Below are 12,113 nucleotides of genomic sequence, written 5' to 3' on the forward strand. Positions count from 1 at the left end.
CGTCAAAAGACCGGAGGAATCACTTCGTTAAAACGAAATTTCGTTATAAAGGGGAATTCCAGGTTACCTAGCATTTTGTTCCCATGTAAACTTATTTGGGGGATTAAAAAGTGTTCGTTAAAACGAGATTTTCGCTATAACGGTATTCGTTAAAACGGGATTCGACTGTAATATGATACGGCTAGCTACAATGTCCGGCGCTGTCCGGGTTTTCTTCAGTTACTGGGAGGATTGAAGAAGTAACAAACCATTACAAAGGAATGAACTACAGTCGAATCCCGTTATAACGAAAGCCAAGAGACCGGAGGAATCACTTCATTGAAACGAAACTTCGTTATAAAGGAATTCCAGGTTACCTAGCATCGTTCCTATGTAAACTTATTTGGAGGATTAGAAAAGTGTTCGTTAAAACGAGATTCGACTGTATCATACATAATACGGGCAGCATTAAAGAAATGACAAACCATAGTAAACGCATTGCTACGGAAACCACGGTAACCAAAGTAAACGTTCCGAAAGTGATTGTTGAGGCTCAGAAACCATTGTTGCCCGACAGTTTTTCGCTCATTTGGAGGTATTTGCTCTGCTCTGACGGAATTTTAAAGTAGCCTATCGTTGAAGTCCGGTCCCGTTTTTGTGTCGAATCCAGTTACAACGAATTCCAAAAGACCGGAGAAATCACTTCGTTATAACGAAATTTCGTTATAATGGGGAATTCCAGGTTACCTATCATTATTGTTCCCATGTAAAACTTATTTGGGGGATTAACAAGCGTTCGTTAAAACGAGATTTTCGCTATAACGGTATTCGTTTAAACGGGATTCGACTGTATATGCGAAATTTGACGACGACCGATCGAAAAATTGCTCACTCACCCGCTTACTCACTCACGGGCTCAGTAGCTCGCTCGCTCACTCGTGTCGAACCGTTGCCTTCGATCGCTCCTCAAACAATGATATTGCCCAGAGCATTTTCCCAGTCCCCTTGGGTTGGGTGGTTTTCAAGGTGTGCGCGTCGCGGCTCCTAGTTGGGGGGGGGGGGGCTTCGTGGAAAGATGGTGATATTGACGTGCGTCTGTTTGTTTTTTGAAGTGGTTCTCTGTTACATTATTCTAAGGAGCTTCATATGGGAGGTGGGGGGGTCATGTGAAATTTTTTTTAAATACAGTCTATCCCCGGGTTCCCAGACTGGCCATGGGCAGTGGATAATTACTGGGGGAAATGATCTTTGTTAATTGATTTCAAGCTCTGGGCTGGCAACGACGACCTTCCAATTGGAATAAATCGATTAGATAGGAAAAGGGGCCGCGATAACCTATCGGGAGGCACGAGTGAAGTCACAGACAGAACCTATAATGGCTGGCGTCAGGGTCCCCCTTTATGGGACGGCAACCCCCCCGTCAGACAGAAAATCGCTTGGGTACCTGTTGTGGCGCGTGCCTCGCAGCTGCCGCGAGTTTCTTTTTTGTGGCGTTTCAACAGGTGACGCGATGGGAACAATATGAGGATGCAGCGATGCCTCACGCGGGGCGTGGGAGGGGAGGACCCTAACCCACCCCCCCCCCTCTACTGTTGCCTTATGGGGAGGGCACCCCTACCACTTACGATTGAGTGTTACGAGGGACCCCGTCCCCCCCAACTCTACCACCCGTGATTGAGTAACGATAATATAATTACAAACCTCTTCCCCGTCCGTTGGGAAACGCTCGACTTCTTCCTGGCCGAAGCTTCTTTTCGGCCTGGCCTAGCCCCACTTTTTTACGGACTGGTGTGAAAATAAAGACTTATGTGGTTCTCAACCTTTGGAAGCCCGCGGCCCGGTTTCATTTATTTTTGTTAGTGGAAGGACCGGTCAAACACACGACTAACGGGAAATGAATGGAGGGAAAGGGTAAATGGCCCGTGTGAATGATGTCAGGGCCTGGGACCGGGTCGCGGCCTGGCGGTTGAGGAATACTGCTCACGGTTGAGGAATACCGGGTCACGGCCTGGCGGTTGAGGAATACTACTCTAACACACGACTAACGGGAAATGGGAAATGAATGGAGGGAAAGGGTAAATGGCCCGTGTGAATGATGTCAGGGCCTGGCGGTTGAGGAATACTGCTCTAACACACGACTAACGGGAAATGAATGGAGGGAAAGGGTAAATGGCCCGTGTGAATGATGTCAGGGCCTGGCGGTTGAGGAATACTGCTCTAACACACGACTAACGGGAAATGAATGGAGGGAAAGGGTAAATGGCCCGTGTGAATGATGTCAGGGCCTGGCGGTTGAGGAATACTGCTCTAACACACGACTAACGGGAAATGAATGGAGGGAAAGGGTAAATGGCCCGTGTGAATGATGTCAGGGCCTGGCGGTTGAGGAATACTGCTCTAACACACGACTAACGGGAAATGAATGGAGGGAAAGGGTAAATGGCCCGTGTGAATGATGTCAGGGCCTGGCGGTTGAGGAATACTGCCCTAACACACGACTAACGGGAAATGAATGGAGGGAAAGGGTAAATGGCCCGTGTGAATGATGTCAGGGCCTGGCGGTTGAGGAATACTGCTCTAACACACGACTAACGGGAAATGAATGGAGGGAAAGGGTAAATGGCCCGTGTAAATGATGTCAGGGCCTGGCGGTTGAGGAATACTGCTCTAACACACGACTAACGGGAAATGAATGGAGGGAAAGGGTAAATGGCCCGTGTGAATGATGTCAGGGCCTGGCGGTTGAGGAATACTGCTCTAACACACGACTAACGGGAAATGAATGGAGGGAAAGGGTAAATGGCCCGTGTGAATGATGTCAGGGCCTGGCGGTTGAGGAATACTGCTCTAACACACGACTAACGGGAAATGAATGGAGGGAAAGGGTAAATGGCCCGTGTGAATGATGTCAGGGCCTGGCGGTTGAGGAATACTGCCCTAACACACGACTAACGGGAAATGAATGGAGGGAAAGGGTAAATGGCCCGTGTGAATGATGTCAGGGCCTGGCGGTTGAGGAATACTGCTCTAACACACGACTAACGGGAAATGAATGGAGGGAAAGGGTAAATGGCCCGTGTGAATGATGTCAGGGCCTGGCGGTTGAGGAATACTGCTCTAACACACGACTAACGGGAAATGAATGGAGGGAAAGGGTAAATGGCCCGTGTGAATGATGTCAGGGCCTGGCGGTTGAGGAATACTGCCCTAACACACGACTAACGGGAAATGAATGGAGGGAAAGGGTAAATGGCCCGTGTGAATGATGTCAGGGCCTGGCGGTTGAGGAATACTGCTCTAACACACGACTAACGGGAAATGAATGGAGGGAAAGGGTAAGTGGCCCGTGTGAATGATGTCAGGGCCTGGCGGTTGAGGAATACTGCTCTAACACACGACTAACGGGAAATGAATGGAGGGAAAGGGTAAATGGCCCGTGTGAATGATGTCAGGGCCTGGTGGTTGAGGAATACTGCTCTAACACACGACTAACGGGAAATGAATGGAGGGAAAGGGTAAATGGCCCGTATGAATGATGTCAGGGCCTGGGACCGGGTCACGGCCTGGCGGTTGAGGAATACTGCTATATAGCAGTGTTTCTCAACCGCCGGGCCGCATCCCGGTACTGGGCCATGACATCGTTCAGACCGGGCCGCGACTGATCTGCCGTTTCTTTTTCCCCCATTCATGTTCCGTTAATCATGTGTTTGACCGGGCCTTCCACTTACAAAATTGAATGAAACCGGGCCGCGGGCTTTCAAAGGTTGAGAACCACTGCTATATAAGGCTAACAGAGCGGGATCAATCACCCATATTCCGTTTTGATCTTCTTTTTTTTTGCTATTCTATATCAGTGTTTCCCACCTCGGGCCGCGGCCAGATACCGGGCCCTGACATCAGTCCCACCGAGCCGTGAGTGATTCACTGTTACGTTTTCCACATTTATTTCCCATTAGTCGTGTTTGGGGCCTTCCACTCAAAGGGAATTCCTCTTAAAAGAATCAACCGGGCCGCGAGCTTTCAGAGGTTGAGAACCTATATGATGGGTTGTATAACACAGTCGAATCCCGTTTTAACGAATACCGTTATAGCGAAAATCTCGTTTTAACGAACACTTTTCTAATCCTCCAAATAAGTTTACAATGCTAGGTAACCTGGAATTCCTTTATAACGAAATTTCGTTTTAACGAAGTGATTCCTCCGGTCTCTTGGCGTTCGTTATAACGGGATTCAACTGTATAAACCAATCACATATAGGTTCATCAGTTATCACGTGGTATAGAAGGTTGAGACTTCCATAGCATACGCGCTCAACTCATGACCCGCGGGCCAAACGTGGCCCTCGGAGTCATCTGATGTTCCCCGTGGCCTCAAACCTAATTTTGTAAAAATGAACTGAGCACTTTTATATATCACTTCAGTCACACCTGCGGTGCGATTCCGCAACACTCAAGCGGCCCGTGACACTTTTTCGGATCACTCAAGGGACTTGCTGCACATTTACAGGTCATTTTAGTTCGCTGCACTGTTCCAAATCAGTTAAATGACCCGCTGTACATTTCCAGACCACATAAGAGACCCGCTGTACAGCAAGTAGTGCATTAATACGCATCTGCTTGTTAATACGCCACTTCCCGGGGGCCCACAATGCTGTTCAGATGGCCCTTGTTCCTGAAGTTCGTTTTAACTGTTTAAAAGTTCATCTCGTTATAATTCGAGTGGGGAGATAGGACCTTGGGTCGCATTAATATGCGCAACCCCAGGCTGTCGTCGGGTCCAAAAAAGTGGAAGAGAATCAATATCACGGGAAAGGGGGGAGGGGTCAGAATCCGGGCCGTCTTAACGCATGAGCCTACCCAGGCATGTTCCAGTGGGGCCCATATACAGGGTTTATGGTAATCTCAGAAGGGGACCATAATGGCGGGGGGGGGGGGAATCGTAACTTAGTTATCATTGTAATTTTGTGTGCCTGGGTAACACCCACTAGGAGGTGTTGGCCTGGGGCTCCCAGTCTGGTGATCTAGACGGTGACGTCGGAGTTGGGGATGCAGTGGGTGCTCGAACAGCCACAGCATTTTCTAGCACTGGATTGAGCACCTCCCAGTGTTTTGATCCAAAAACCAAAATATCCTACACAAAGACCAACTCGAGCACCGATAGTATTTGGTGGCACTGGATATTAAGCACCTCACAGAATTGATTCAAAAACCAAAATCTCCTATATAAAGACCAACTTCGAGCACCCATACTATTTTGTAAGCACTTGAGCACCCCCCACTATTGAGCACCCCCAGAATTAATTCAGAAATCAAAATATCTTTTATAAGACCAACTCGAGTAAGCCTACCCACAGGTCAATGCCTCTGAACCAAGCGATGAATTTTCGTGCCCCGGGGAGGGGGATAGGGCCGGAGCACCTAAGCAGGAGCGAAGGGGTTGCGGACACACCGGGCCGCTAAATTTTAGTGGCCACAAAACGGGATTATAAGTATGTACTTTTTTTTTTACTTCAACTTCTTTTGAGCTTAAAATTTCGTCCCAGACCCCCCCCCCAGGCACCCTTACCACTGCTAATCCAAAATAAGGGTGCAGGGGGATCTGGTGCCGTGGGTTCCGGACCGCGGGGAGGGGGGACTGACTGACTAAATTCTTCTTTTAAAACTGTTCAAAATTACACGTAGGGGAGGCATGATGCATGCTTATCCGGCTGAAAGGGTATCTAGTTGCGGCCCTGCGTAGATAACCGCTTCTCTATGGCCCTGACAGCCCCCCCCTCTCCCTACCTTGATGCCACACTTTCACTGAGCACCGGACCCTATTGTTTTCAATTTTATTGTCGACTGTTTTTGTTTTATGGCCACGAAAAATGGTAGTTTCATATTCTCGGATTCCATTGGTGCACCTCGGGTGCACCAGGGTGTTCATGGACACTAGGGGCAGGGGCCGTTACTAGGATTTGTGCCGCTCAGGCAACCATTATTTTGCTGATCCCACAACTTTAAAATTCGATAATTTTACATTGGTGCTGTTTATTCTCGCCTTAAACTGCCACCCCCACCCCCTTAAATTTTGCCTCCCGGAGCAGTTGCCCCCCCCCCGGCCCTGAATAGTGGCATTGCGCCCGAGTGACGCAGTGGTGAGATGCTCGTCTTCCACTAAATGAAGGAGGTTACCGTCAAGGTCCACGGATTCAAATCTGGGCACAAGAACATAAGTTCCTTACCTACCGAGCCTGGGGCGACCATAGATGGCGCCCTCATTTTCCCACCCAATTCAATTGGTTGGAAATTGACATATTATGGCGATATATGACCGGAGTTGGTGTGCGGTGAAGTAGGTAGTTGAGACTATGGGAGGGGTTAGGGAACCCCGTTTTAGAGGTTGAAGCTCTAATACTCCAGCCCGTCCCTGCCGGGGGCCCCACGGTTCTGCCAAAGCTGAGTCCACATACACCGGCAGAACTGCACAGAATTCCCTCAGCGCATAAACCGGTTTTTGGGGGGGGGGGTGTGTAGCTACGCGAAATCGACCCTTAAAACCACCTCCGCTAGCCACGCTTCAAAACCGGTTTCGGGGGTGTAGACCGGGCTCCTTCGTTCTTGAAGTTGGTTGGAACTGGTTCAAAATTCACGTCGTTGTGATTCGAGTGGGATTTGATAGGAATTTTTTTTTTTCCTAACATGCAAAAGAACGGGCTTTTCCGCCATTGTCCATTAAAAACAAGATGGCCGCCGCCGCCACCGCCGCACATGGGGCAATTACCACGCATTGACTTCTCCTTTAAACTCGTCGGTTCCTGAAGAATAAAATAAGACCATGGCAAGAGCCGACATAATATATAATAGCGCTCGGCTCTTTACTCCAAATGAAATAATGGGTTGGCTCCCCCCCTCCCCATCTCTCCCTCTCTCTCCCCCACAACAACGTTGGGTCTCTCCCCCCCCCCCCTCACCCTTCCATTGGCTCTCTTCTTTTTTTTGGGACCTCAATCAAGAATAATTGAGGAAGTCGCTCATCCTCGAAATATTTTTATGGTTGCTCTTCTCTGATGTACGAGTAATAGTGGCGTGGGGAGGGGGGGGGGTGATACGCGTACACACACACATCTCCACCAATCCACCCCACGTCCATGAAAACGATGGTAATGATCCATCCGAACGACCAATTGCTGAGACTTTGGATGACGTCATTCTTTTTTTTTGGGGTCCCGGGGGTTAATTAAGAAGGATGTGTGTGTGTGTGTGTTGCCAGAAAAAGAAAATTGCAACACAGCTGCATCGATATCTCTTTTTGGTATAAGAACCAATTTTTTCGGCTTTATATGGACGTTTTCAAAGAAATGGGCCCGTGGGTTTAGTCGAGCGGCCTCTCCTAACCCCTTCTCGGGTTGATAATGTGTGGCAGGTTACTCCCGGATCAGGATTTTCCACGGGTCATCCTGGTAGATCTTTACAACGGACGGTGACGTCTTAATGCATGAGCCAATCCGAACCCGGCCCAGGGGCCTCATGAAAATGATTTTAGATAAAACAAATTTCTGAGAGTAAAATACATGCAGATTGGTAGAAAGGAATTTGTAGACATGTAGGGGGCTACACAGGGGCGTTGCCAGAAATTTCGTTCGGGTGGGGGACCACTTTCATTTCGGGGGGCGGGGGGACCAAAGGGATAGAACAATAGATTTGGTCATCGTTTTCCCTTTTTTTCGGCCATTTTCACACATTTGGGGGGGGGGACCAGACCCCGCAAATCCCCCCACCGAAGGTAGAAAGGCATTTGAAGCCCCAAGGGCGTAGAGGGGGGACCAGACCCCCCTCCCAAGTCCTCCCCCCCCCCGCTACGCCCTTGGGGCAACAAATGACTTTCTACCAATGATTCCCACGATGCTCTTCAGACGGCACTGTCCACAGCTCATTTGAAGCAATAAGAAGAAGACCAGGGGAACCTCCCCCCCCCCCCCCCGGATGGCATTCCCTTCACAGACTGATGTTTTGCACGTGATAATTTTTCATCCTAAAGCAAGGATTATTAACCTTTGGCCAAGGACTTAACAAAGCCCCCCCCCCCCCCCCCAACCACTCTAAACGCCACAGGCTCCCTATGCAGATTCTTCAGAATTTGAAGAAGAATAAAGTAATAAAGTTCTGCCCCATAATGCATTTTCACGTGTCATTCTTTAGCAAGGGGTTCCTAACCTATTGTTTTTCGTACCCTTTTGTGTTAATGAGAAAGAAGACCAGGGACCCCTCTCCCCCCCATGAACCCCTTTTCCGATTAATTTTCTACATGTAATAATTTGTCACGGGTGTTTTTAACCTTTCATGTTTCCTGTACCCCCTTGCGACAATAAGAAGACCAGGGATGGCCTGAACGCCACGGACGCCCTTACAGATTAATGTTCAGCACTTAATAATGTAAGAATAGTAAAATACATAGTTGGTTTCTCATCTGAGCTCATGGACCCTCCCTGTAACCGCCCTCTAAATTACCGTTCCTAAGGGGGACTCTGTAGGTCCCGGCAACTGCTCTTGTGCTGCTCCGTAAGTGAAAGGCCCGTTAATACACACAACTAACGAGAAATGAATGGAAAAAATGAAATTGCGTATCACTCACGGGGCCTGGTGTGGCTAGTGTTAGGGTCCGGTATTGGGCCGCGGCCCGGTGGTTAAGAAACACTGCTCTAGTGCATATATGATCATCTCTTAGCCCGCGGGCCAAAATGTGGCCCTCGGTGTCATCTGATATGGTCAGTTCAAACACAGTTGTGTGAAAATAAGCTACGGCACATTTCCAAGCCACTTAAGTGACCCTCGGAAAAATTAGAGACCACGTAAGTGTAGCTCCACATCACTTAAATGGGGTACAACACATTCCCGGATTACGTGAGTGATTCGCAGCATATTTGCAGTTCACTTGAGTGATCTGATAAGCATATTGCTCTAGGTGTTGATCTGATAAGCATATTGCTCTAGGTGTTGATCTGATAAGCATATTGCTCTAGGTGTTGATCGGATAAGCATAATGCTCTAGGTCTGGGGCGTAGCCAGAAATTTCGTTCGGGGGGGACCACTTTCATTTTGGGGGGGGGGACCAAAGTGACAGAACAATGGATTTGGCCATCTTTTTCCCTTTTTTCGGTCATTTTCTCACATTTCGGGGGGGGGGACAAGACCCCCAAGTCCCCACCCCCTTGCTCTAGGTGTTGATCTGATAAGCATAATGCTCTAGGTGTTGATCTGATAAGCATATTCCACTAGGCGTTGATCTGATAAGCATATTCCGCTAGGTGTTGATCTGATAAGCATATTGCTCTAGGTGTTGATCTGATAAGCATATTTCGCAAGGTGTTGATCTGATAAGAATATTCCGCTAGGTGTTGATCTGATAAGCATATTGCTCTAGGTGTTGATCTGATAAGCATAATGCTCTAGGTGTTGATCTGATAAGCATATTCCACTAGGTGTTGATCTGATAAGCATATTCCGCTAGGTGTTGATCTGATAAGAATATTCCGCTAGGTGTTGATCTGATAAGCATATTGCTCTAGGTGTTGATCTGATAAGCATATTGCTCTAGGTGTTGATCTGATAAGCATAATGCTCTAGGTGTTGATCTGATAAGCATATTCCGCTAGGTGTTGATCTGATAAGAATATTCCGCTAGGTGTTGATCTGATAAGCATATTGCTCTAGGTGTTGATCTGATAAGCATATTTCGCAAGGTGTGTTGATCTGATAAGCATATTCCGCGAGCTAGGCACTTGACTTATCAAATCAAACACTTCGTCCCAAAAAATCAAACACTTGAATTACCTGCCGCACAGTTGCAGAACACTTGAGTGGCCCGTGGCACATTTAACAACTTTGCTCAAGTGCCCCCCCCCCCGGATCATTTACGGATTATTTAAGTGACCTGGCGTAAACCCGAGTTAACGTGTGCGACGTTTGTTCGAGAAACTTTCTACCCGCAGGTTAGGTAGTTGTTTGTCGAGCACTGCGGTGCTCACTGAAACATGGGGGAGGGGTGCTTTTGGGATTTGCTAGAACCAGATTCCGATAGTGTGGATGGATCCTACAATTTTATACTTCAGGCAAGTTACGTTTGAGTCTGAGCATCTGTGAGTGCTCTTATAAATATGGGCGTGGGTGCTCGCGGTTGTAAGATGTTTTGGAAACTCTCTATTCCATCTGAGCTTTCCCATGCTCGAGTCTCAAGCAAAGTCTAAATCTCAGATGATACTTTCAGTCAGTTACTCGAGAGCACCGTAGTTCTCAGTACTTACTGACACTATTAATTATAACAGATGATCTCTTTTCCACAATCAATTCCCCTTCCCCCTTGGTGCTCAGTGAAATATTCAAGAGTGCTCGACCCATGTCGTACTGAGAGAGGTATAAATGGACTTTCCAATTACAGTGAAACCTCTCCTTTGCGGACATCAACGGGACAAAAAAAATTCAACCGTAAAAGAGAGGGTGGCCGTTAATCAGGGACGTTTGAAATGGATACTTCTATTATACAAAGGGGGAAATAAAAATTTGGGCGTTAAAGAGGGGGGTGACCGTTAAGGGGGGGGGAAGAGCCCAATGTATACAAGGTCAGCATTGCCTTATGCATGTGCTTCTTCTCCATAGGCATAAACGGTGCTCGCGGTCTTGACATCATGGGTCCCCCCCCCCCAGGCAAAAAAGATGCTTAGTCGGACTTTGCTGTCGAGAGGTTTTCATTTGTGCACCAAAGGCCCTCCCGGACCACGCCCTGATCCGATTGTCAAATTGATTCTAGTGTCCCTGAATATGGTAAGTGCACTTTATGAGCAGATGTCTTCGGCTAGCCAATCTTGGATTAGCTAGTCTGGCTAACCAGGTTATTTGGCGATTTTTTTTCTTCGCCAGATCGAGCCAAATCAGCCGTCAAAGGGTTAATTTTTGGCGACCAAAGTTGATGCTTTCCTCATTTTAAGTGATCAATGGGATTCAAAAGAAAAACTCAAACAATTGACAAGTAAATCTTTATTGTAATTAAAAATTCAAAAAATACATTTGGGGAGGGGGGGGGGAAACAACGATGTACATTTACGGTGTGTGTGTATATATATATAGGCACAAGCACGCACGTATATTCAAACTCTCGTTTTAAGGCACTGGAGTGGTGTTGCCATTCATTATAAGGAATGTTAAGAATACACTTCACCCACACATACAATGGATACTATATACAACACGATACAATCAGGATTCCCCACAGCCAATCGCCATTTCCGCCAAATTGCGACGAATCTGGCGAGTAAATAAAAACACAAACACGCACTAAATAATTCCTCCGCTAATATATTACCAAATAAAGCACCAATTTGGCTATAATTTCTCTGTCTATTCAGCCGAAATTGCTGAAATTTGAGCCAGTGGGAACCCTGGATACAATACAAATTCACGACATCGATAGGCACAACAGAATACGAAACGACATGCAAAGCTTTGAATAATTCGAAACATCGATATTTTCTTTTAAAACATCATCATGTACAGCATTATATGGACATGGCAACAGCATCTTCTCTACCGCATTCATGAAAAATAAAAATTTACATGAAAAAATGGTCAATTAATAGCAGTGAAATCACGTCCGACATCAACATGAATCTTTTCACCACAAGGTTGTCCGTCCGTCCGTCCATCCTCATGGCTACGGCGCGACGCGCATGGATTGGCTGAATCTGACTGCGTGATGAGGTGTTTGACCGTATGAGCTTGTGATACCTCGAACCCCCGGCCCGCGGATCAAATCAGCACCTCTCCTATAAGCCCCGTTTACATGTGTAATAAATATCCCCCCCGGTAACAGGGATTTTCACTACACATTTACATGCAGTTCATGCCAGTATCCCTCCCGTTCTTTTCCGAAATCGTCACTGGTCACGTGGGTTGACGCAAGATGGCCGACGGAGCAGCTAACAGTAATTTTCGCAGCACAAAGGATTATGGGAGAGGAGGTTGAAGTCACCCACCATTATTTCGTAACAAAAAGATGGGACTCTTTTGACATGGATCTCTCCGCTCCATCTTTTTTTCCCCCCTTGAAGGAAAAAAAGTTGCCGTGCGGGCAATAATCACCAAAGCTACCCCCCCCCCCGC

This window comes from Pholcus phalangioides, unplaced genomic scaffold (genome assembly GCF_987345545.1).
Source record: "Pholcus phalangioides strain wild (caught in Gottingen) unplaced genomic scaffold, Ppha-v1.0 ptg000028l_1, whole genome shotgun sequence".
Classification (NCBI taxonomy): Eukaryota; Metazoa; Arthropoda; class Arachnida; order Araneae; family Pholcidae; genus Pholcus; species Pholcus phalangioides.